We start from the raw sequence: 26,035 nt of genomic DNA on the forward strand, positions 1-26,035 counted from the left end.
TACAGCAACTACTTGTGGGAAACACAAAAAAAGAAAGAAAACTGAAAGGAGAGCAAAATTTACAGAAAAAGATCCTACGAACACACAGTGATTAGTTAATGCAGTTATAAGGGTGTTTGTTTGGTTTTGGAGCATTTTAAGAAACTACAGGACAGAGGCAAAAATCTCTAATAACTCATCACTCAGCTTAAATTTATGGCCTGTAGACCACTTTTTGAGCACCAAATGGTGTGCAGAAATGGCTTAATCCTGCCCACCTGTGCTCTGCATTCAAACATAACCCGCCAGTACAGGCATCTTCATTTTTATCTGAAGGAGTGAACAACCTCCTGCACTTCCATGACCTTTCTCAGTAATGATAACAGGGCAATACATGATGCTTCCAACACTATCACTGTCTGCTGCCTCTGCTTCCAAGGCACAGTTATAGAAAAAATGTTTTTCATGTTTACTCTTATTTCTTCTGTCATGCACATGTTATAGCACCTTACATTTACAATTTTGTGTGCTCTCTCCAAATATAATCCTTGAGAAAACATTTTGACATTTGTTTCTGTTTCCATACTACAGCTCCAAATTCATTTTCATCATATATTGTTTAGGAAAACAAAACAAAACAACAACAACTAAACAACCAGGGGAACAATCCTCATGAAGCTGCACTTTCTGAAGGTACTTACAGCTAAGCTTTTAAATTATAAATTATTCATGTGTGATATACGCCATTTTGCAGAACAGCAATCAAAAATAAAGTGTCATTTCTTTTCTATCTTGTAGGCTGCATATAATATCCATACTCAGCTCTGCAGTCCCATATCCTTGCCTCAGACAAAAGCATTTCAGTGGGTTTTAGGATGTCAGCAAAAATACTTTTTGCATCCAAGGTAGGCTTTAAAAGCTCTGTTTCAGATGCCAGCCCCACATACAAAATCCCATCCACGGAGCTCTAATCAGCCTCCACAGCGAGATGAGGGCACACTGGCAGGGCGATGGGACCAACTGGCTGAGGACCAAAGTAGTTTGAGGGTCAGCCAAGGAATATAAAAATTAAATATGTTAATTCATGACATTGCTGGAAAAGAAAACAAAAAGACATGAGTGCTAGAATGGGATAAGGACCTTGGCCCAAAGCAGGGACCACACAGCTCCCAGTCCCACTTTCTCCGTGGGTTTCTGACTGCCTGTAGGTAGTGTTTCTGCTCCAAGTTCTTATTTCCTTCACCAGTGTGACTCTGTCAGACAAACCAGTTCTTGTGGATATTCACAGCCCAGCTGCCAGTAATATTAGCCACAACCATGAAGACCAGCTTGAATATGAAAATATGCCCTATTTATTCTTTCTCTGACTGAAGACTGCTTCAGTCACTGAAGCAGAGAAACTGTCTTCTTTGCTGACAGGTATGCTATATAAAAAAAGAAAAGGGAATGATTCTCAGAGAAAGGAAACAACCCATCTCCAAATATCAGTCTTAAAAAATATCCATCAACCCATCTTCAGCTGGAAAATAAGGCAGGATAACTTTCAAAATGTCACAGTGCCACATGCATTGTTCTCCTAGATGGATGGTTCCTGTGAAGCAGGTTTTGCTGTCATCTTTTCCATATGCAATGTTGAATTCATTGTTGCTTCCTAGGAAAACAAGACTATAGTATATGGGACAAATCCCCACAAACTGCTTTTACCAGTAAGTGTAAACTACAGAAAGCACCAGACTCTACAGCCTGAATGTAATGTTTTAAACATAATTTCCAATGACTTCTAAGGAAGTGCAAAAAACAAGCATTTTCTGATGATGTGTTAGTAACTTATAAACGCTGTTCACACCAAGTGTTAGCAATACCAAGCCCTACTAGCGATGCATTCATTTTAAGAGACAGAACATAGCTTACTAAACTGGTTTACATACATTCAATAAATCTTTTATAATGAACTGTGAAACCCTTAGGAAAAAATAAATACAATTAATTAAGTTCATTTGGTAAGTGCAGCTATTGACTAGCTATTTAATAAAGCACTCATAACAGACCATATGAAGCATTTGTTTATAGCACCACATGCTTACCATTCACCACTGAAATGGGTAACCTTTAATAAAACCCCACTAAATTTAATTCTAAAGATTATTGACCTGCTCCAGTTGTTAAATACATCATTCATAACACATTTAATGAAACATTTATTCCGAGTTATGGAGCCCTCAAAACAAACACATTTTCACAGCAGTTGAAATAGCAACAGTCCTCTCTGTAGTAACTACTTCAGAGCTCATGATGAATGAATTAACAATTTATAGGCTACCCTGACTGCCAGACAGAAAACAGCAGAGAGGACATTCGCTTGGATATCTAGCACAGCTGAACAGCAGGGGCAGAGAAACACCACAGGAGCACTGGACCCTTGGGGACTTCCCTGCTTTCTTTGGTCCTGGAAGGATCCTCTAAAGCACGGGGCTGGTTCTTACAGGTCTTTGAAATTTTGCAACTACCTTAGGACCTGCTATCTGCAGTTTCATTTGCAGATTTTCAAAGCCTACCTTCTGTTTCTACAGTGTATTTATGCCTTAGCAGTGAGCACCCTTTGGTGTGAAAAAGGGAGTTTGTGCAGTACCTTTTATACAACACAGTTAAACAGTCAAGATCCCAGCACTTTCAAGCAGCTTAAAAAGAGAGAAATAAATATTTTCTCCATCAAGTAAGCCAGTATTAGACACCTTCTTTCTGTTTTGTTAAATTATGATTTGTATATAGTAACTTGGTTCTTCATTACTCAACTGTCGGACACGTCCCCAAATAAGACACACGGGTGTGACCACCGTGACATTTCCTGACTGATGACACCCACCCACCTTGGCCTTGGGACACACCTTTGTCACCACATCTGATCTCAGTTAAGCTATGCTTTTTTCCTTGGAAATACTGTGCAGAGCGTTAGCCTGTTACTTTGCAGCCTCAATAAGAGCAGAAGCCCTGCAGAATTCAATTCTGTTTGTTCTTACTCCAGTGAAGCCTTGAACTTCCAAAGAAGTTCATGAAGTTGTGCCACTTTACCCAGAAATCTGGTTACTGGTAGCAGATAAAAATAAGTGAAGCAATAATCTTCTACATTTTTATGGAGCTCTGAGCTGCATCTCTTCTACCATGGAAATGTGTTCTGACTTACAGAAGCATGCAAGCCTGTTGTCAACACCTTTATAGAGTGACTCAGTACTGCTCAAAATACTTGCCATATTTATTTCTCTGTCCCAGCATGATTCTCTCCCTGTTCTTTTCCTACTGCAAAAAAATTTTTTTCACTCTGTCCTCTGGAGAACACAGTTTACTTCAAAAGCAACAAAATAACATAAAATGGCTTCAAACTCCTGAATGGCTAATAAAATACTTAAAATGCTTACAGCAAACACAATTCCCTATGTCAGGACAGCCAGCAGTCTCATTACTGAAACTAAAGAATCCTTCATGTATCTGCCCGGAAAGTTATTGCTACAGTAAGACAATCCTGAGGATCCAACAAGTTTGAAAAAATCAGAGCAAAAAGTTGTTTTGTTCTGGTTTTTAACTTACAATACTGCTCTGTTAAGCAGTGCTTAAGAAAGCAGTGAGATCCTTTCTTCTGGCAGTACAGGTCAAGCTTCACAGAAAGCAGGCTAATTAATCCCATTTGAGTACAGTCAGAGCTGACCTTGCACAAGTTTCCTAGAAACATGCAAAAGCCTGAACAAGAGAAACTCAAATTAAGAGACTAAAACTTCAAACTCCTGCAGAGGATTAGAAATTTCTGTTGTTAAATCATTTGTAGTGAAAAAAATACCTTGCTCCATTAGAAAACAAACATGTAAATAAAGTATCTGCAGTCTCCTATTCTCTTAGATCCTAAATTTAACTAGATGGCTCAGAAAGCAGCAGGTTATTCAAGAAGACCCTTCTGGGATACTGTCCTTGACAGCCAAGTTAGACTTGCACTTAATACAACCACTTGGCAAACTGCACCAAACCATTGTTTTGCTTAGACAAAAACCAAACAGGAGACAATAAACTGGATTTAAGACAAGACATTATTCTGACTTATGTCCAGTCTGCCTTTTTTTTTTTTTTAAGTAATTATTCCTTAAAATACCAGAGGGTGCTGAAGGAGACAACAGTATTGTTCAACCCAGGTGTCAGTACAGGCAATAGTTTCACATATCCTTTAGCTTATATCCTTTACTAAAAGGAGATACTGAAAGATTCTGGAGAGAGGAAAAAACAGCACAAAAATCTCTGGCTATAACTCCAGAGGAGAGAACCTAACAGGGAGTTTTGCCTTAAGCCAGAGTGGAAAAAATTCTGATCCACTTAGCACAGAACAGCAACTAAACCAACAAACTGACAGAAAGAAGTGTTTATTTGCAGCTTCTGTAAGGTGGAATGCAGACCCGTCAGTTGGAAAATCTGGAATATTTTGTTGCTCTTGAATATCTGAACTACTAAAAATGAGGCTTTATTCTAGCCAAGTGGCCTCCAGTCTATGAAACTCGGAAAACATTAAAAATATTGTGTCCATATCAGACAGTGTCCAAGGAATAAAAACTTAGGAACTGGGAAAAGTATTGAAAAGCCAGAAGCTAAATCCAGAAAGACAGAGGATATAGGGACACAGAAGTGACATTTGCCCTTATCATCTGTCCACCAGAATGTGGATGTTCATGCAAACACATGCATTCTAAGCCAGTCTTACAAACAGCAATCTATTTAAAATAGTGAATATTTGCCACTGAATGTGGGCCTGCAAAACACTATTCCCTGTAATAAAATTGATTCTGCAGCTGTGGGGTGCTTGTAATAAAATCTAGAACTTGTGTGTTTGTTTTCTGTCTTTGAGCAAAAGCAAAAATAAGTCATTTACCTCCAGAGTCAGAGGGATGCAAAGCATACAACTCCCCCCATTTACATGGTTTGACTGAGAATATGGACTAAGTTTAGCCCTGTATCCAAAAAAATGAAACATGGCCACGTCTTACTCAGAGGATGGTCATTTGAACCTTTCCAGATGACAAATAAGAACTGCGAGCAGGAGAGCCAAAGCATTGAAGCAAAGAATTGTGACCACAACGTTAGAATTAATTCACTTTTCAGACACCACTGGATTGGCCTTTGTTTCCTACAAACATTCTACAACTTTACCAGTAAGCATTTCAGTAGACAGTTGATTTTAACCTGTGGTGAACAAGCAGTGAATAGGGAAAACAAAAACAAAGAAGCTTGACAATACATTTGTATCATATTCCTCAAGAAAAATGTAAGATGAGAACACAACAAAGCATTTCTCTAACTTCTCTGAAACCTGTAAGACTAGGTTTGGGCACATCTAGCAGTCACTGTTCATGAAAAACATTGTATATTCTACCATTCCAGTAAAAACAATGCTGAGAAATTCAAATAGCACAAGTCTTGCCATGCACAGCCTGGGTTACAACCTTTGAGAATCAAGGAAAGGTGTGGATTTCAGCAGAAACAGACAGCTGGAATAAATCACTCCTGTTTATCATACTCAGATCTATTAAAGGCATATATATTGAGCATTCCCTCACTTAAGCTTAACACCAGAAAAACCCCTACTGAATTTCCATACCAATAGTAAGCTGTAAGCCTCATTGTAGGTAGCCTCTCTTGCATAATAACATAAAGCTTAACTTTCTTGGTGAAAATTGAATAACCCTGGATATAGGTTTTAAATAGGGCCCTTCGGGAAAAACAAGGCAGGATGAGTCAATGAACTGCAGAAAGAAAAGCTGAAAAGAGATAGGACTGAGTTGGCACTTGCTCTCTCACAAACCATCAAATTACTAGAAGCTTCTCAGCTTAGCTAGATTTTCCTGTCTCATTGAACACATGCAGAAGGAGTTACACTTCACCACTTCAGAAAATTCTCAACTGAGTGCATTATGCATGAACAAATTAAATTTAGGCTCTAGGACAGAAAAAAAACCCCACCCATGTCACATTAAAGTCTTCTGCCAAATACAACCCTTTAAGCATTCTTAAGAGTATTGCAAACCATAATTCCTTTCAAGAGAAGCTTGCACTTAATTGTAGGGCCTTAGAAAAGGATCAAGAATGTCACACTCACGATAGCCAGTCAGTAATTTACTCGTGCCCTAAGCCAGTTGGTAAATGGCTCCTCTACTTCATGACTGAAGGGCCACTGTTTCCAGCTCTTCAATCTACGCCTCTACACATAAATTAAACTTCCAATGTTTTTACCTTCTGAAGGTAACACTATGCTATGTCAGCAAGATTAATGAAAGAACTCAAAATTCTTAGCCTGCCCTTGGGTGAGGATGATTCTGTTAACACAGCCATTAGATATGTTTCAATAAACCTGCTACATATGGTACACTACAATTAACATTACAAATAGCAGCAGCAGCACTGAAGAAAGCATAAAATCTCGTAATAATTGACACTGGGAGACCTCTAGAGGTCACCTTGTCAAACCCTCTGCCTAAAGTAGGCTTAATTTCAAAGTCACATCGGATTGCTCAGGGCCTTGCCGTGTTGAGTCTTGAGTATTGCAAAGCTGTTCATGCCAGGCCCCTGTGCCAGTAATATTCAAGTCTTACTGCATACTTCTTCTTCTTATATCCAATGGGAATTTTCCTCATTGCAGCTCGTGACTCTTCCCACTATGGTCCTCTGAAAAAAACCTGCCTCCATCTTCTCTAATCCTAGATTGCTAGAAGCTACTCCCTAGGTCTTTGCTTTTCCAGGTTAGGCAAAACCGGTTCCCTCAGACTCATAAGACTTTTATTTTCTAACAACTAGGACATTAGTGGGTGGTTATCTGTCTCCCACTATCTTTTGCAAATGAGAAACATCAGACTTTGGGATTTTTCCACTTCTAATTTTAGTTCCTATAGAAAGAAAGCACACACACCCCAACTTCCCATAGACACACTCGCTATTTGTTCTAGGGAATGAGGACAGAGGACAAACTTGCCTAGCATCCAACAAAGTCTGTTCCATCTGCTTTGCCACACTTCAGAATTATTCTTGGCCCGTGGCAGAAAAGGAACAGGGGCAAGCCCTGATCTCCACTGGGTACCTACATTTACCAGGCAAGAGACAAGCTCTAAAAATCCATAAAGTAGTTAAAGACCTCTCTTTTGAAAAGAGGCCTTAATTAAGCCAGATGACAGGTTGTCATTACAAGAAATGCCTTCGGGCACCTCATTTATTCAGCCAGCCCAGGTGCCATCCGTTGTGGAGAGGCAGCAACACCCCCACGGCCCCACTCCCCTGGCAAAGGAACCGCAGGCACACACAGCCTGGGAGGCAATCCCTTCACACCACACAACCAGCCCTCCCACAGCTGGCTTTCACGGAACAATGTTTCTCTCAGCAGAACAAGAAACAGAAGTAAAAAAAAAAGGTGTTTGGATCTGTATTTTGTCAACCAGCACACATAGAACAAACACTGTTGTAACAGAGAAAGGAGAAGCCAACTTTTCCTTCCTCTCACAGGGAAAAGACTTCAGAAACCCCTGGTGATGCAGCCTATTGCATGATGCATACAAAACCCCACCTGTGCCGTGAGTTACCAACAGTCTAAGATACAAATTAACCCCAAGAAAACATTCAAAGTGCAGTCCCTCTTACAGTTCCGCAGCAAATCTCGCTCTACTTGCCCACACTTGTTTAGTGCTTCAGTAGCAACAACGAAACTAAAACAGAAAAAAGCCCAGACTACCACTCTGTTATTTCTTTCTAATGGTAGACAACTTCCAGTCTGCACATAGCTAATCTCATTTCACCACTTCAGTACTGGAAAAGCCTATTTCCCCATCCATATGCAGCCAGGGACTGCCCCTGCTTTCGTCTCAGTTCCTACCACCCTGCTCAGCCCATCAGCCCAATTCAGAGGATGGTTGCCTTTCACAGCTCTCACTCCTATATTTTTTCCCCCATCGTGGGTGTGGGGAGAAAAGGATGTACTCACACCTAGCTACTTTGGAGTTTGACAGAGCAGTTGAGATATTCAACATCTTTTTTGTTGTTGTTGTTTTTTACTTAGAATCACTGTGCAGGTGGAAAGAAATTACCAGTTCTAAAGATCTAAAAAATAAGAAAACAAAATTTCAGATTTATGTTTCATGTTCTCCTGGTTGCATCCATTCTGCAAAGAAATAAAAACGTGCTGTAAAAGCTAACTTTATCTTACCTGGGTTTTTTTAATGCACCTTTCATATTCAGTCTCTGATGCAAGAGCAATACATATGTTTTCCTTTTTATTGCACAAATAAGCCTGATTTAAGCTCCTAATGTAAAACCAACTGAACATTTGAAATCCATAGGAATATGACAGTACAAAGATACAAGAAAACTTCTGACTTCTCAGGTAACATTTCTAAATACAATGTAGTTTTATTTCAGAATCATTAATGTATTTTTTTACCAATAATTTCCAGCCAAGAGCTTGCCACAGCTGATGATTAAGTTACCATCAAAAAACTTTCAGGGATAGCCCAGGCTAATTCCCAGTTCTATTGCACTTGTTTGATAAGACACACACAGCATTTCTGAGATTTCATTTCTGACTGGCAGAGTGTAATAAATTAGGAAACAGAAGTGACATCCCTTATCAAACCTTAACCCAACTGTCTATTTTTAGACCTGATCCCCAGACTCAGATTTCAGAAGACACTTTCATATAAGTTTATTTAACTAACAGTAATACTTATCTATTTGCAGGCTAGCAATTCAAAGCATTCATTGCCTTAATCTGCTTTGAATTAGTCCTTTGCATCTGCTATTATACTTCAAAGAAATTACTTCAATTAAGTTTAATTACTTCTTTCCACAGCTTTGGAAAGAAGCCCTTATTATATATCATTACCTTTCCTCATGGACTGCACGACAAATAGATGACTAATAGAAGTACAAAACCAAGGAAACTATTAAGCAAGTATATTACATATACATAACAATACTGTACATGTATAACACTAATTAAGTTATTATCATAGTCTGCAATCATATAAATGGAATATTAGGAAGGAACTTTTCACAGAAAAAAATCAGCAAAACCTGACTCGTTCTTTCAAGTCTTTAATACCTTTCTTACTGAATTTATAAGTAGTTTTAAACTCCTGAAAGGAAACAAGCTTATTAAAGCACTAAAATAATTTATGCTTTTTACTCTAGAGTATATTAAAGAACATCATCCAGACAGTGAGTTGGTTACCAATTACATTCCTCTGCTTGTCTAGCAGCTACAGAAGTATGCAAAATAGCTCTTGTCTTTCCAGTCGTCTGGAATACCATACCAATGATTCAATACAGATCCTATAATTTCACTTTTTTTTCCCAGCTGCAGATGGTAGGAAAGATGAAGTCAAGCAATGCTAGTGCTATGAAAGTAAAGCAATTCTTCCCATTTCATTTGGATGAGAGGTCACAAGTGTTGACTTGAAAAACAAAGCATAACTCGTTTATATAAGATGATTAATGACTATTTTGAACCAAAACAATCCTGTGCCCACTAAATGGAAATATTAGATCAACGTTAAGATAACATTTTTGGTCCAAGCAATGAGATAACCTTTAGAAGTCCCTTCCAACCCAAACCATTCTATGATTTGATGAAAACAGCAGTTTTGTTGTTAATCATAAAATACTGATAAACAATAAAAGTAACAACTAATAAAGTGCATGGCTATTTTCAGAACTCTTTAGTGATTGAAGAAACATATGACTAGTCATCACACATCTCAGGGTGCTAGAGACCTAGACCTTGAAGACTGAACAACAATTTCAAAACTCATTTTCATTTGGGACAAGAAAATAAATGTTTCCTCACATTAAATAATTTTTGAATCAATTGAATGTTCAGGGGTTTGTTATATTTTATTTCCACCCAGACACTCCCTGAGTAGACCTCCCACTGATGAGTTTTCCACTTTCCTTCTTTCAAGAACGTTCATCTCCAAAAACGGATGACATTTTTCCATGGATTGCTTTGGAGCACTTTCATGCAATGCTTCACAAGACAATTTACAAACACAACAGTGGCTTAGTGGTGCCATTAGCAAAGCCATGACAAGCCATGGTACCTCACCTTGAGGCCCAGAAGCAAATCCAACTCTCTGGCCTTTTTCATGAGGGGCTTAGGACTTCCCTTTGCGAGCAAGATTGGGCAAACAGACCAAAAACAAACTTAAAAAAAGCAACACCGTCAAACTGCATTTTCTTTTCAGTGTCACTGATAATGCTTCCCTGCAGATGTTGAGGCTAAAACCGAACTACAATCCATTTCCACATATCTGTGACCTCCACAATATCTGCCTTTCGGGGGACGCGCTTTTCGCTGTACAACTGTTCCGCGCTGCAGAGGCCTCAGGCAGATTTGAAGCTGATGATCTGAGGTAAAAGGCAAAACAGAGGAGCTCCAGCAGCCCTTGCAGTTTGCATTCAGAACAAGTACACCAAAGTCAGCTTCTCCCCCTGGAATCAATGAGTGGTGAGCAGTAATAAGGCCTCACGCAAGATTTCAGTGGGCAGAAAAGCACAGCTGATCTTCCTGTTAGTTCATTAAGTGCCATCAACTGTAACATTAGTTTTAGCAAATACTGAAAGCTGAATTTTCAAAAATGCTCATTTTTCAACCCTCACCTGAAATACCACACCAAGTCACGGATGAGGCAACCGAGTCCCCGTATTTAGGATTCTCAGGAGGAAGTGTGGTTACAGTGGGGGAATCTTCTATGACATTTCCAGGTCCTCAGCTCTCCATTTTCACCCCAAGTGACCTGGTAAAACCACTAAGATACCTTAATTGGTTTAATGAAATATGAGTGGGCAAATGGCAGCAAACACAAAGTAAAAACACAGCATAAACTGCATTTCATAATAAGGGCTGTGAACTGCAGAGACAGAATTCCAGGCGCCTGTAACAGCTACAGATTATTTAGTGCTGGCTGAGAGAACACGGACCCTGAAGTAAGGATGCCGTTCAAGAAGTGTTCCCAAAGGTGCCTTTTTTTTTTTTCTCTTGTTTGGAATGTTCAGTGTCCCTTTTCTCTTCCCACTTCCCTTCTCAAGAAAAACATTTAGTAGGGTAAAATTCATTCTTTTCTGTAAAACATTTTTATGCCCTGTGGAAGAAAATGAAGAAGAGACAGAAAAGTGATAGAGAGGCACAGAGCTGCCTGAAATTCTCTCAGTAATAATATGGAAAAAAAAGTTACGAAAGTTTTTCTTTTGGCAAAATTTCCATACCCCAATTACCAAAGATATGTCTTCAACTAGTTTTTTCCCCACATTACACAGCTCCCAAGGATCCCACAGAATGAGTCAGTCTCATTCTCCATTCCATTTTTTAAAATGCTACGTTTGTCTCCACATGAGAAGCACTAATAGAAAGCTCTCTTCTGTTAACAGCTCGTTTTTACCTGACTAGCTTGTCACAGTTGAATGCAAACACAGGAAAATTACAGAAGATCACCCGACATAGAGTAACTTGTACACAACTTACCCACTTGGCAGGGAGGACTGAGTTAGAAAAGTTTAGTAAAACTATAAAGAATTTTAATAATCAGATAAGCCCCAGTGTGGACACTGGAATTAAAATATTTATTTCCCTGACAAATCAAAACAAACAAAATTGTATAGGAATTTTATTCTAGTTTAACTGCATCCCACAGCAGAACACAGCACATGAAAACATGAAAGCCTTCTAGCCTTTCTCAATTAATTCAAAAGATAAAGTGATTTCCAGTTATGAAGAAGGGCCGGATCGGGGCAATTTGAGGAGTACATACGTAAAACAAAAGCACATAATTTCATAATCTAATGTAAAATAAGGTAATAATAATTATTCAAAATACACCAAGCAGTACCATACTGGCCTCAATGATAGCAGTAGTAATACCACTATTTAATATGTATATTAAAGAGTTAATAGATACACATTGTTATTTCTTAAATGTAATGTCATCTCATCATTCCAAGAAAATAATTCCGTTTCAATCTGGCTAAACAATAGATTTAGAGGAAACTAAAAGCTGATGACTAACCAAAGGTTGTGAAACTTTCCAGAGAAAAGAAATTAATTGGCATTTGGTTTCTGGCTTTTCCTATTTAGAATTAAATCACCAAGTCTCGTGTTGTTACACGCTCAGGAGGACATTCCCTTTGCCAACCCCTGGCAAACTTTTCCTAGCAGTGAGATTAGATATAATTTCAAGGCAAAGAATTTTAGAAAGAGACATAAAATACCCAATCTTTCACCAAACCGACATGCAAGGAACACATTGTCAGAACAGACAGGAACTATAAATAATTCATTCTGCATATCTTCTGTACAAAGTGTTGCTCCCATGAAATAAACATGTTTTTCTGATTACTTCCAACTGCTCCACACCTGCCATCTTACCTGCCTAGGCTGGCATTCCACTGCCTATTGTTAATGCAAATTGCTGAATAATTTATCTTTGCTAAGAAGCTACTGCTTCATTTCATTATTAGCAAACGTGGTGCTCCCATGTTAATTTTAAAGTGTCACATGCTATGCAGGTAGACAAGAACTGCTTAAAAGGACTGCTTTTAGATAACACAAGCCACTGCTCCTGAATAGCATCACTTGCAAGATCTCATGTCCTAAACCCTTTCATTTCAGTTCCTGCCTCACCTTTGTTCTTCTCAATAGTAAAGATGAAAAAAAAATACCCAGCATGGTATTTTATCCACTTTCAAATACATAAACCAAAAATTGTCACGTTTTTCAGGTGCTTCTGCTAGAATGATCAGAAGCAAAATAACTGTTATTATTTTAAATACAAATCCCATTTATATACATTTTCTACTGATAACATAATTGTAGTTGGTTAACTGATTAAAAAAAAAAAATTAAAAAAACCCCAACCTGTACATCTCCTGGAAAGTAAATGATTGTGCCAGTATAAGGATATCTTACTTGATACAACTTGTGACACTACTCTCAGAAGCATCTATTTAACCATGTAAAGGCAATATTTGTATAACCACAGGGTGCTCCTGAAGGGGCAAGGGGGAGTACAGAGAATAGTCAGCTCGATATTTGCCATTTTCTGAGCTGACATACAGCAATTCACACCTCATCCAGCCACGTTTTATTGTGTCCTCAGACGCAGGAACACAACGTGCATTACAGTCACATTGTCCCTTTATGGTCCGTGTTCCCATTCTGTAGAAACCAATGAAGCCACTAGAAAAGCAGTGGCCTTTCTCACCTCAGCAATCCACGGGTTATTTACAAGAACCACCACACAAAACGCAGTGGATGCAGGGGTTTTTTTGCAACAGCAAATTCATCCCATGTGAGTATTTGATGCTGACAACAGCAGGGCAACTGCTCGCTCAGCTTTAAGAGATGACACAGCCCAAGGCAGAGTTTTGCCTTATTTATTGGGAATACATCCAATAAACAGAGCTGCCTTTACCCACCTTGTTCACAGATCCCCACAAAGATCAATTCTTCCTAGCTCCTGGACAGAGATCTCAGAGAGGTCTCAAACACTAGTAAGACAAAATACACCTCCAACTCTTCTTTCTTATGTATGTGCACACTTCCAGCCTTCTGCGCCATGAGTCAGACCATGGATGGAGAGCAGCTGATAGGCAGAAGAAAGTATTGGGAAAGTGTCATGGATAACGACCACAAAATAAATTATTTAATATCTGAAAATAAAACTAAAAATCTAAAACAAATTTACAATCAATAGTTTGATTTTTCTTTCACAAAACAGCTCTTTCTTTTATGGTAGAAGCTGCCCTGGGGAGGAGATTGGTCCAAAAATTGAATTCAGCCAACAGCCGCCAAAAAGATAAAGAAATTCAATTTCCATTTCATGTGTGGCATTTGACTTTTTCCTTTCCTGAAAAATACACAGAAAACCTGTTTTTTCCCCTTTAAGCAACACCCCCGAAAAAAAAATTCCTCTTTAAAAAAAAAACATATCAATCTGCTGCTTAGATACTGCTTCCCTGGGAAGAGGTGAAAGAACAAACCCTGGACAGATCACCACATCAAGTGCTACACTTCTGGAAGGCACGTAGATACTAGTGGAATGAAACACGGCAAAGGAACAGAAAAAAAAATGCTGAAAGCTCTGCCTTTTTAAATTAAATGCACAGATGTTGTGATAGTTGTGATTAAAACCTAGAAAGTGAGAACTTTTAAGCTGCATTTCAGACTCCCTTAAATTAATCATGAATGTTTGGCTATTGTCAAAAAACAAGATATGATTTTCTTTTGGCTGCCACCTCACTAGAAATAAGTAAGAGCACATCTGTCCTCAACCTCGAGAGTTTTGACACATTACATCAAAGTACAGGAATTTGCTGCTTCCTGAGGTGGTTTCTGTCATACTATGACGTGCCAAGTTATCTGGCATTCATGACTTCAACATGAAAATTGAAAAAAAATGAACAAGATCTAAACCACCGAAGCTCACGCACAGGTCTGCAAAGAGGCTGAATCTTGGCTATGTGATTCCACGACCTGTGATAATCATGGAATCGCAGAATGTGTTGGGTTGGAAGGGCCTTAAAGAGCACCCAGTTCCAAACCCCCTGCCATGGACAGGGACATCTGCCCAGGCTTCTCAAACAGCACACAAGGACAGTGAATCCCCAGGAAGAGGGAGGAAGCCTTAAACATCTGGATGACAGATGCTTCACTGCTTAAAGATGAACTGCACGGCAAAAACCTTCCCCCTCATCACTGCTTTATCACACAGCTACTTAAATATATGAGACACTTCATAATTTCATGCTGGTTTTGTGGTTTTAGTTTTCACACCTCTAAGTCAGACACAAACCCCCCAGTTTTAAACCAACTGAAGCATTCTTACACTGGAGATTTCCTTGGTTTAGCTACATGGGCATCAAAATCAAATTCAGGCAACCAAAGCAAGTCCTCTTGTAGAGGACTAGGACTAGACTGACTAGAGTGCTGTCCCTTTCTGGGAGAGGGCTAATATATTATCCTTGAAGTATAATTAGCTTAAGGTCATTGCAAGCGAGAGTGGTTTTACACTTCTTAGAATTTAATTTTCCTTAAGTTTTAAAGAAGCCAACATAATAAAAAATCACATGACGAAATTCCATGTACCACACTCCATAAAACCTTACATAGTAATTAAGTACCACTGGACCACAATACAGCAAATCCTAGCCCTGCACATTGCCAGGTTCATTAATCAGCTTCATTTACTTTGGAGCAATTTAGAGGTGAACAATGTAGAGCAACAACAACAACAACAAAAGGTATTTAAAATAGAAATATCCAGTGTAGAAGGAGCATTAGAAAGAATTAAAAATAGAGTTTCGCCAGTTCTGTTTGGGGAGGGGGAGGAGAATGGGAAAAATTACCCATAGCACATAAGGATGGAGTGATCCACAAGAAACCTGGTTACTACCAGAAATCCCATTTCTTCTCTGTAACCCCTCATTGCATCCACCTGTTACTTTCCAGCTCATTTGTGAATACCTCATAAGGGGCACCTTTGCATATTTACACCTTCCCTCTCTAGAGATATAACCACATTCCACATTCTCCTAGGAATGATTCCAGTCACAACAGAAGCACTGCAGCCCACAAAACTGTTGATGGTCAGGTTAAGACAGGCTCAGAAGAGAGCTCACTTTACAGCAAACCTGCAGCAAATTCAGCCAGTGCTGGGAAATGAACCACCAGAGCAGCATCCTCCCACGGGGAGGGGAGGTCACCTTTGTTCCCTTCCCTAGGATCTCTCCATCTCTTGTCGTGTCAGAGGACAAAGCACAGCATGAGAATCAAACAGGATCCAAGTACAACTCTCAGCACAGGAAAACGGATGGATGCCATGCATAAACACTGCTGCAGTCAATTTAACAGTCAAGGCAGAATGTGAATTATCTTGGACCTGATTCAAGCAGGATATAGAGGTCATCTCCATGGAAGAGTCTGCATCCTGCAAATCCCTGGTAGTGAATGGAGTTTGAGACTCACTGCCTACTCTGCACACAGAGCACACTGAAACAGGGAATGTGCTTTTGATGATGTAGAAATTTGGAAGGAAACATTTACAATCTTTGTAATGTACAAATCAAATTAATAACTAAATATCCAGGATTACAAGTGTCCAAACACCAGGATCAGATGCTTTCAGATCTTCTGCTTCTCCCCTTTGAACAGCCAGTTGCCAGGGTGGAAAATTTAATGTAATGAGATCAGCTTTGCTATTTTAGTCTCAAAAGTGCAGATGGAGCATATGCCTGTAGATAGCAATGTTATCTGTATTACTGCAGTGTCTGAAGACCCCAATCAGACATAGGCCACTGAACACTCAGAGAAAACTCTCGAAGACAATTCCTGCCAAAAGCAGTTCACCATGTGAGCTAAGGGGAAAATGCAACCTGTGACTTTAATTAAACCAGTGGAGATAACCACGGAGAGGAAACAAGCCAAAGGATCATAGATGAACACATAGTCATGGTCAACTTTGACAGCATCCTCCAGAAAAGAGTTACAAGCATGTTCTTGAAGGGTTTCGCTTATTTGTAACCTGTAAGTTATGTTTTGCAAAAAAGTTCTTTCAATCTTTAAATTACACTTAAAAATCACTAAAGAAGCTGCGGATTTGAGCTGGTCACTTGCTTACTTTGAGAGAACTCTCAATCAGCTGTAGTAATAAGAACATTGCACCACATTATACAAATACTATTTAGACCACAGAGTTTCACTGAAGGTTTCAACTCACTTGTGATCTCTGCTGGCACAAGGTCACATCCAGCCTCCAGGCATATGAAAACTCTGTTGTTCACTGCACAGTAAGTACACAGCACATAAACCAGAAGGAAACTAGTCCTCCCTGGACATGTTGGGGTTTTTTTTATTATATTCTACCACTTTAAGCCTGCACAGTTAAAAATTGTACTATGATGACAACATAATCGACCTCCATCATCTTCTTTTAAAAAGAAGACTTTGGAAATAGAGTAAGACATAATGCCCTGCGAAGTTCAGCACGTGCAAACTAAGTTACCTGTTCTATTTGCTTTAAAACATCATGGTCCATTCCTCAGTGGGGGATATCAACATTTTACAGAATCCCATTATCATTCATGCTGTGTTTTTTGTAAGATGACAGGTACTTTGAAATATCATTTTTTCAATTATGCAAAAAGTGGAGTTTGAAGTAATTTACTGAGTAACATCTGTCATCGTTTTCAAGAGTCAGTGGCTGATACAGCAGAACTTAGGGACTGATATCGTTAGGGATAATAGTGACTGCATAACTAGTAATCACTGCTAATCTAGTAATTGGCAAGGTGACATGCAGCTACCATAGTAACAAGCATAAGATCAACTGTTTGCTTCCAAGAAATGCCTACACTTCACTCAGCTATTCTGCAACGCTTTTTAAATTCATGACAGAGAAAATAAAAAACACATCAGGCATTTTGGAACTTGCCTCTGATTCAAAGAAATCCTTAAACTATATATATATATATATTGTATTAGGGCTTGTATTAGGGCTGGGGAAATGGCAGGGGATTTTGTCCCCCCATGCATGTCCGCTGAGAAAAGAAACACAACAGCTTTTTATACAGTGAGTTTCAAAATTATCTACACTCTTTATGAAGTCTGCCTTATCTAAATAGACATTTGGTTGCCTGCCTCCTATTCTTACTATTATAGAGTAGTTACATAAAGTTTTATCATTTCAAAGAGCTTAGGTTCTCCCCACCCCTCCTTCTATCTCCCTTGCAATGTTAAGTGCTAAAAGTCTTTCCCGCTTTCCTGACAGTCCTTTTGTTTGTGCAAGCTAGCTTTATCTTAATTGTCCACAATTTTAGGCAGCAACCTTCTTTCAAGTAGTTACAATTTGCAGAGTCACACTAACATAGCTAAATTTACTAACATAGCCAAACTTTTATTTTATTTTGTCTTGTCTTTATTTCACCTCTTTCTCTGCTTTTCTTTTACAGAACAGAGAATTCCTCAGAAGAAGAGTTTCACTGGTTTTGCCAAGAAGGTCCCATTTCTGAATAGGAAGCAAAGTTTCTGGAGCCATGATCAGGGACAGCTCCATCAATCTTAGGCAGGGAGAGTGCACAACAAACACCAGAGGGACAGTAGGTACCCTAGGAAGAATCAACCTCCCAGGCATTTCTGCACAAGCTGCACAGATTATTTCATTTCATGCAGTGGTCACACTAAAAGGAAATCTTGATATCTAAAGGTCACACACCTCTTCTAATATGCTCTTAACCACTCTAAGTAACTCCAGTAAATTTTTAAGAGCCACCTCTGTACTTCTCACTTTACAGACACCTCTATCCAATCTCATTTACACTAAACTCTCATTCACACAGAACTCCAACATTCAACCAGTCTTAATATCTTTGGCAGGGGGTTAAAAATCGAGGAACAGAAGAGGGAAAGCCATGAGGCAGAGTCACAGAGACACTCAGGGCTGAAGTGGCAAGGACACCCAGTTGTTCTGGCTTCCCATCCAATGTGCCAACACCTAGTTCAAATTTATACCTATAGATATTTATTCTTGATTTTTTTTTCCTGTTTCCACACAAACTACTGATGGAATAAACGGGAGAGCCAGGACAAACCTAAGGGAAAGGAGGAGGGTGTTGTTGACAGGTTCATGTTTTCATGCAAGAATTAGCCTGGTGTAACAAGAAAATATATTTATTATTCTGAATTTCCTTGTTAGGGAAAAAGCTTGAGGAGTACCTGTAGACATTACATTAAAAACTTAAATGCTATTAAGTATCTTAACTTAGACATTTAAATTACTCCTATGGGATGCCTGTCTGAGAAAATCCAGCCTGCCTTATGGCAAAGCTAATCTTCTCATCGTATCTGTTTCACTTTTTATCCTTGCACCTGCCTGCATTAACAAGATTAAGAATTAACCTGGAAGAGGGCTGTCTGTCAAGGAATACCAATTAATCTATTGATTTAATCATCAGAAAAACCCAAATGGAGCTTCAGGCCTGGGTAAAATGAAGATGTTTATTGTATTATAATTCAAACTCTAAGGCATGTTTGTGGCAGGCTGTGTCACCAGACTGTGCAGAGGAAACAACTGGGAGGGGGGGAAAAGAGACACTGGAGTTTTCTTTTAAAAGAACATTCTTATTTAACTGTTACAGCCAGAGGGAAGATTTTACATATGATCTCTCCACATAGTAAAAAAAGTTAGAAATTCTGGATTATTTGCAGATCCAAGCTAAGTCATTTGGGGAGCGTTTAAAAAGGAGTGCACACACTCATCTTTGTGAAACCAGGCTCCATTCACAGACCTTCATCCCAAGTCACAACTCTAAGTTACATTACTGCTGTCTGATTAAAGGAGTTTGTTACTATCTATCTCCAAGCAGAACACGCTAGTTCACAGAAGTTTCTGCACTTGCAGCAGACTTTGCCTTTTTTATTAATATAAGCTGCCACAAGACACATGCTCAAGACAAAAAACTCAAAAAACATCCATGTGCCACTGACCCACTAGTAGGGAATGAATGAATGAAAAGGGGAAAGCAGTGCAGCAAAATAAGAAGTTGTTCAGGATTAGATTCATGGAGATACAGGAACACTTATCCTCTGCAAACCGTTTTGAAGCTTTGCAGCTTAACCCACTTCGTTGATACGCTGAAGGCAACTGCTGTGAGAGGCCATCCCAAAGTTTGGGATAACCCAAAGATCAGATTGCAAATAACAAGGAACTCACAGATAGTTTCATTTACCAAAAAAACAAAACAAAGCGCAAATGTACTCGAAACATCCCCAGAGAGCAGCAGCAAGGCAGGCAGCGAATGGATCAAGCCGGGCACAGGAGAGCGACTCCCGGCAAGTGACAGCCCTGCAAGGGAACAAGCGCCGTGTGTTCCCAACTGACCGCACTTCCGCCTCCTCCCCTTCCATTCAACGCTCCCTGCTAGGGATGCTCCCTCCATGTACATGACGTGCGGGTTGCAAATACTTTTGTCTCGGTGTGGAAAAGCAGGCTGGAGAAAGCGTGTGATCCCACGGTAAGTTCACGCTTATATTTGCTGGCACGGAGGGGGGAAACCCCCTATCAAATAGGCTGCTCGATTAGAAAAACGTAGGTAAATATTGAGTATGATTGTGTGGAGCATGTGGATCTTGAGTAGATTCAGCAGGGGAGTGTGTGCTTAAGGAGCAACTGGGACAGCTGTGTACATCTGCAACCTTTGCTTTAAAAGCAGTAAATGCTGCAAGGTTAGAAAAAGAAAGTAACTTTCCCATTTTGCCCTTTGTACTGGAAGTCTGTTGCCCAAAGGCTATTGTTCCTGAAGGAATTCAGCGTAGACAAAGTCAGCTGAGATAAACCAGAGCCCCTCTCCCCCCTCCTATTATTCAGTACACACTTCCCTTCCCACTAGCTCACAGTTCTGACAATGCAGGGAAAGAGGAAAAGAATGGCAGAGGGAAGCAGAGCACAGCTGTAAGTTGCAGAATCTCTCCATATTCATTTGCCAAACAAAGCCAGTATTCAAAAAGACAACGAAGATGCAATAGGATCGCACCGAATCCGTGCCTCTGAGCAGCGAGGGGCTCTCTAACAATGCATTCAAGCAACAGATAGAGATTTACCTTCAAAATGCAGGCCATGTTCTTTCTCTATCCCTCCTACCACAGAGCAGCAGGATTCTACTTTGTGAGCAGCAGTTCCAGTGTCAGGCAAAGGGCTGGTAGAGCTGCAGAACTGCTAGAGCCCACATTCCTGTAGATCCAAATAGAGGTACCACGCATCCAGGATCCGTTAGTCATATTAGTCTTTTTATGCCCCGTTTGTTCCACCCATCAGCTCCTACCACTGGCTGGGAGCCAGCCCAGCACCTCCCCTCCGTCACATGACGGAGTTTGATTCATGGCTCCAGCGTGTCTTTTCGTAAGCTCCAGGACGCTCTCGCGCAGCGCTGTACGTGCGAGCGGCAGTCGGTACCTTGCAGATGTTTTTGCAATGGCTGCAAATCAAGCTAAGTGTTTATAATTAATCCCTCTGCAGCTCTCTAAATGTCCTGGGAAGGCAGTTGCTGCCAGTTGGGCAGGAAAGTCCAAAGTCTCTCTCTGTTATTAGGGCTCTAAAAATCCTTATCGTGCTTGTTAGAGTGCAGTAGTGTTTTACGTTCAGCCCTTTTCGCTGTATAGCAGCCTTCCCTTTGTCTGAACTGCTGCCCTATGAGAAATAATCATTATCTGCGACCAACACGAATATCCCACCAGGGGTGCTTGTGTTGTGCTGTGCACACCTTTCTGTGTAAAGGTCTGGCATCCGTCACAGCAAATACAAAGCATAGGTTAGTTTGTGAGGATTTTTACATGTGCAAGTTGATAAAGACTCTCTGAACTTTTTTTGGACTTTTCTTGTGCTGCAGTGGGACTAAGTGCAGATTAATAAATTCAGCTGTTGAAGAAACCTTTTACTTTACATAATCTCACCAGTCTCCCCTTACATACTCTATGTATCATAGAGGTTTCACTTCATATTTGTCACTTCTCTAGCTGTCTCTTTCTCCCCCTTTTTCTCAGTGCCTCTCATTACTACGTCTTACAACCCTTTGCATTTTTTTGTACTTGGCACCTTCCCTGTATTCCTTTTGTGCCACATTGCTTCACTCCTGCTGCTTTAATACACACCAGAGCTCTCCCTCTCCCTTAATAAATTCCTTGTAGTGGGAATGTTCATCCCCTCTGCAGCAACTCAGGGTTCTATTTACATGCAGCCAATACGCTCCGTTCACATTATGAAACCTCTTACCATGGAGCTCCTCAATATGTGGAGGCCAGAAGGGGTTAGTGCTGCACTGCACATTTAATAACCACCACTCTTCCCCGCCTGGCAAGCCTCTCCTATCCAGGTGCAATCCCTCAAGACAGTAAGTAGGTTGAAACTAAAAGAACTAGCTGTCCTCATTTCTGTGCGGGGGTAAATCATCCCCAAGAGCAGAACAGAAAGGGGACTGGGGAGGATTTCTGCAGCTCACACTCCTTGGCCGCCTTCCTGGGCGTTTCCAAAGAAGAGGTCACGGTGTGTTTGGCCTTTGCACCACACCTCCAGAGTGCTGTAATTATATATACACAGGTCCTGTAAGCTTCTCAGCACCTCTCACCGCTGGAAGTCCACCTCTCTGCTCAGTTACGGCCACAAGCCAAAGCTGTTGAGGTGAAAATTGTGGTGGTGTTGGGGAGACTAATGAAAAAAAACTTAATTGAGGTTTCTAAGCTGACTAACATAAGGAAATATCTAAACCACAAATTAGTGGAAGAAGGTTGTAAGGGGGGGACCTTTTTTTATTGGAAGCTACTACCAACCGGTGTTACATCGTGCTGGATAGCACTTTATGCCTCTCTAAGTACTAGTTATTCATAAGGAGTTCAGTAACAAAGCTCTAGTTTTTAATAAATAAGATAAATTATTCATTTTTTTCTTGATTAAAAAAAAATAATTGTTTATTTTTCTCTCCAGTGGTCAAGAACCTAGGTTTTTCTGGGACTGAGAATATTCCTTTCAGCTGTGTGAGAAGTTTTCATCTGAGACAAATGAAAAATATTCCATCCCCTTCCCACTCCCCATTTTACCAACTCTGTCAAGAACAAGAGGAATGAGACTTGGAGAGAAACTGTCCCAAAAAGGTCAACCATTTCAACATGTCCAAAGCATTGAGCGATTTCCAGTGAATTATATTCCTTAAGGAAAGGCAGAGATGTGGGTAGGTGTCCTGTTTTAAGCATCTCTGAAATGCTTTGATTCTAAACATCACATCAGACAAAATGTGGTGACCTTTAACTTTTAGACCTTTCGTAAATGGACATTTATCTTAAAGATACTTCATTTTTACTTCACACCAGCAACAGCCATCCTTGCCTCCCTCCCTCTGTGACTCATCACAGTCCAAACACTTCATATTCACTTGTCTGCTGAGATACTTGCATGATGCCTTTTTAAGGGCATAAAAAAAAAAAGTAACTTCTTAGATTGTACGACAGGTAACTACAGGCCCTCTAAATTTTCTTAGTTTAGTGAAAGGCAGTCAAATAGATTTTCTGGAATGTTAAGAGTGTTCTAAGTGGCCATGAGGGTCCCATAGTTCTGTTGGCCATTCCCAGCCAACAGGGATCCCTGGAGCAGCAGCAGCAGCTGTTGTTCCAGAAAATGTTCTGCTGGTGATGGTGAGCCTTGTGAAACACTGTATTTGTTCTCTGCAAATGCAGGTGAAACTTGGGGTTTTTTTCTTCCACAAGTTAATTTAGAGAAAAACCTAAAGCCCTGCCTTTCAGACAGATACACTTTTCTTTCAGGAGGCATATGAGATTTCTCTTTATTTTCTCCCAGGGACAAGAACTGAAGGTGTGACTCTAGCTGAGGTCACCACAAACAGCAACAGCTGTCCAGCCTTAGGCTGAGCAAATTCCACCTCAGAGAAACTACACAAGGAAATGCATCCACCAAATGATAAGAGCAAACAGCCATTGTAAGCACATCTTTTCTATGAGCCTCATAAAGTGCTTTACCTGAACTTATAACGCTCTTGAAATCAGCTTTAGGTCAAACATAGCTCATGCAAATTTCAGCCTGCAACTTTCTGTCCAAAATTAACACAGTTGTTGTTGCCTGGTAGGGATGTTAAAGACGGTATGAATCTGCCTTTCAAGTCTGAGTCATTGTGACAAACCACACAAAGTCACTGCTTCTAGTTCTGAGGAAAAAGACCTTGCATATTTGCCATCTAGTTCAAACCTTTCCAAAACATTCTTATGGAGGTGCTACCTTGGGGAAAATATGGTTGGGCATATTTGTTGTTTGGGCAGCAACCCCTTTCAATTCTAGGTCTTAAAAACTAGTTCTGTCATGATAAATAAATCCTTTGTGGAGAAGGCTGATTAAGCCTTAATTTGCAAAGATTAATGCAGCCACACAATACCAGCATTCAAGAGGTTTTTTCTGTCCTGCCAATGAGGGTAGTTCTGCTGGGCTGGGCTGTGCCATGAATATTGCTCAACTGGTTTGTTTGGTGAATGGACACCATATCACTGATGAAGCTGCACTTTCACCTGTGATAAGAATGGTAAAGCCAAACTCTCACAAACAGGTAGCAGACTTAAATATTAAGTTAATTTGTTAGTCCCACACTCTGTATTTTAAAAGTGCACACTTGGAGAAAGTCTGAAAGCTGTTGTCTTCTCACTAATCATTGAAATGAGACACTGCTTCATATAGTGAAAACATGCCAAAAAGGAAGAATCTGTTTTAACATTTGCTGCTACTATGAAGTTTTATCAGACAGGGATGACACCAGATGGCATTTCTCACCCTTCAGGTGCAACCTGAGTCAGTGGCAGAGTAACAGATCTCCTCCATTGTTATCCAGACATCTCCTCTTCCCACCCTTCTGTATCAATTTTTCCTTACCTCCTGTAACTCACCACTAGAGGTAATATAAGCTACTCAGCCCAATGTCATGACGGAGGTAGAAGATAAGATGATAAAAAGACAGCAGGTTGCGATTTAAATGGGAAATCTTATCAGGTGATCTATCCAAATGTTACATGGAACTTTAATTTAAAGCTCATAATGATCCTGACTTTTTGGGAAAGAAAAAAGGCTGGAGTGCTTCATTTCAGAGGTGAACTCCTGTTACATCCTGGAGCCCAGAAGCTGAGGAGAACACGTGGGACTTGATACCTGATTTTTACTGTTACATTTCAGAAAATCCTTACAGCTTAAAACAAGCATGCCACATACACAGTAGTGAAAAAGCCAGTATATATTGCCCTGCCCAGCTTCCTGCCCAGCACTATTCATCTGCACCTTACTCAGCTGCAGGACAACCACCATGCATTAAAAGAACCACAAACAAACTAACAAACAAGCTTTATTCATGGAATACTTCTGCATATTTTACTGTCAGGAGACAAGGATTGCTGGGCACCATTAGTGCCATTAGAAATTCAGCTCATCACCTCACTATTATTCAGTGTCATGGTAACAATTTAGCACAGCCACACAGCACTTGCAGACCTTGCATGTTCTGGAGTTTCCCCAGACCCTTCCTAATGCACACATACAAACACACTCAAATCCAGGCCTCCCACCTTTCGTTCAACTAAACATACTCTAAAAAATAATAATAATAAAATCAAATGTTGGCCACACACGACCATTTTAGGAAAAAAAAAATCCCTTTATTCTCCAACACAAGGCAGATCTTTGAAAAAGTAAATGTTGTGCTATTTTATATCTACAGGATATAAAGGATATCATGTATCACATCCATAATATTTAACTTGTACTCAAAGCACACAATGCTGTCAACAAACATTTATGATTTAAAAGAAAATAAAAAATCCACAATATTTTTAAATGCCTGAATGCTCAGAGATAAATGTCTGTAGAAGTCCCTGGAAGCAGAAAAAAGCAAACCCCTACAAATTGGGAATCCTTTCAGACTGTTGTGATTTTATTTTGAATGCATGCTCATCTGAGAAATTCAGGTTTCTGTTTTCAAAGATGCTTATTAATCAATGATCATTTTATACTGAAATACAGATTGTGGGGCTTTTATATTAAGAAAAAAACCTGTATGACACCTGTTATTTGTAATTCTTAAAAAATTAAATACAAATGTTTTAACAGAAAAAATGGATTTTATTTTTTAATGTAGGAAAAAAAAAACCAGAAACCATGCTTAGAGAAGAACATTGCCTGTCCCAGGCAGCTTTCCTCTAATTAAAACCAACTAAGCAACTCTGAAGAGTGCTGTGTCTGCTTATGGCACCAGATGTTTTGCCTGCATAAAAATAGTAAGATAAACAAACGTATAACTTGCTGTAGTCTTCAGGAGAAGAAAACCCACCAGTAATATTCTGAAGGGCATTCAAAAGCTAAATGGTGTGTTTGAAAATGCACTGTCATTCGAAGGTAACTTTGCTGACTAGAGAATATGGTTGGTTCATAGGTATTTCTTGCAAGTTCTGCAGTCCAGGATGTGT

At 39.8% G+C, this 26,035-nt stretch overlaps 1 long non-coding RNA gene across 1 annotated transcript; it reads left to right on the forward strand.

The window, feature by feature from the left end:
- Nucleotides 1-19,966: 19,966 nt before the first annotated feature.
- Nucleotides 19,967-25,627, forward strand: LOC114001155. Its single transcript, XR_005564830.1, has 3 exons — nucleotides 19,967-20,049; nucleotides 22,512-22,755; nucleotides 23,379-25,627. It is a non-coding gene; the product is annotated as an uncharacterized LOC114001155 (long non-coding RNA).
- Nucleotides 25,628-26,035: the final 408 nt, after the last annotated feature.

Source organism: Pipra filicauda, unplaced genomic scaffold (genome assembly GCF_003945595.2).
Source record: "Pipra filicauda isolate LSUMZ 115617 unplaced genomic scaffold, ASM394559v2 scaffold36_size6622888_pilon, whole genome shotgun sequence".
NCBI classification, from domain to species: domain Eukaryota; kingdom Metazoa; phylum Chordata; class Aves; order Passeriformes; family Pipridae; genus Pipra; species Pipra filicauda.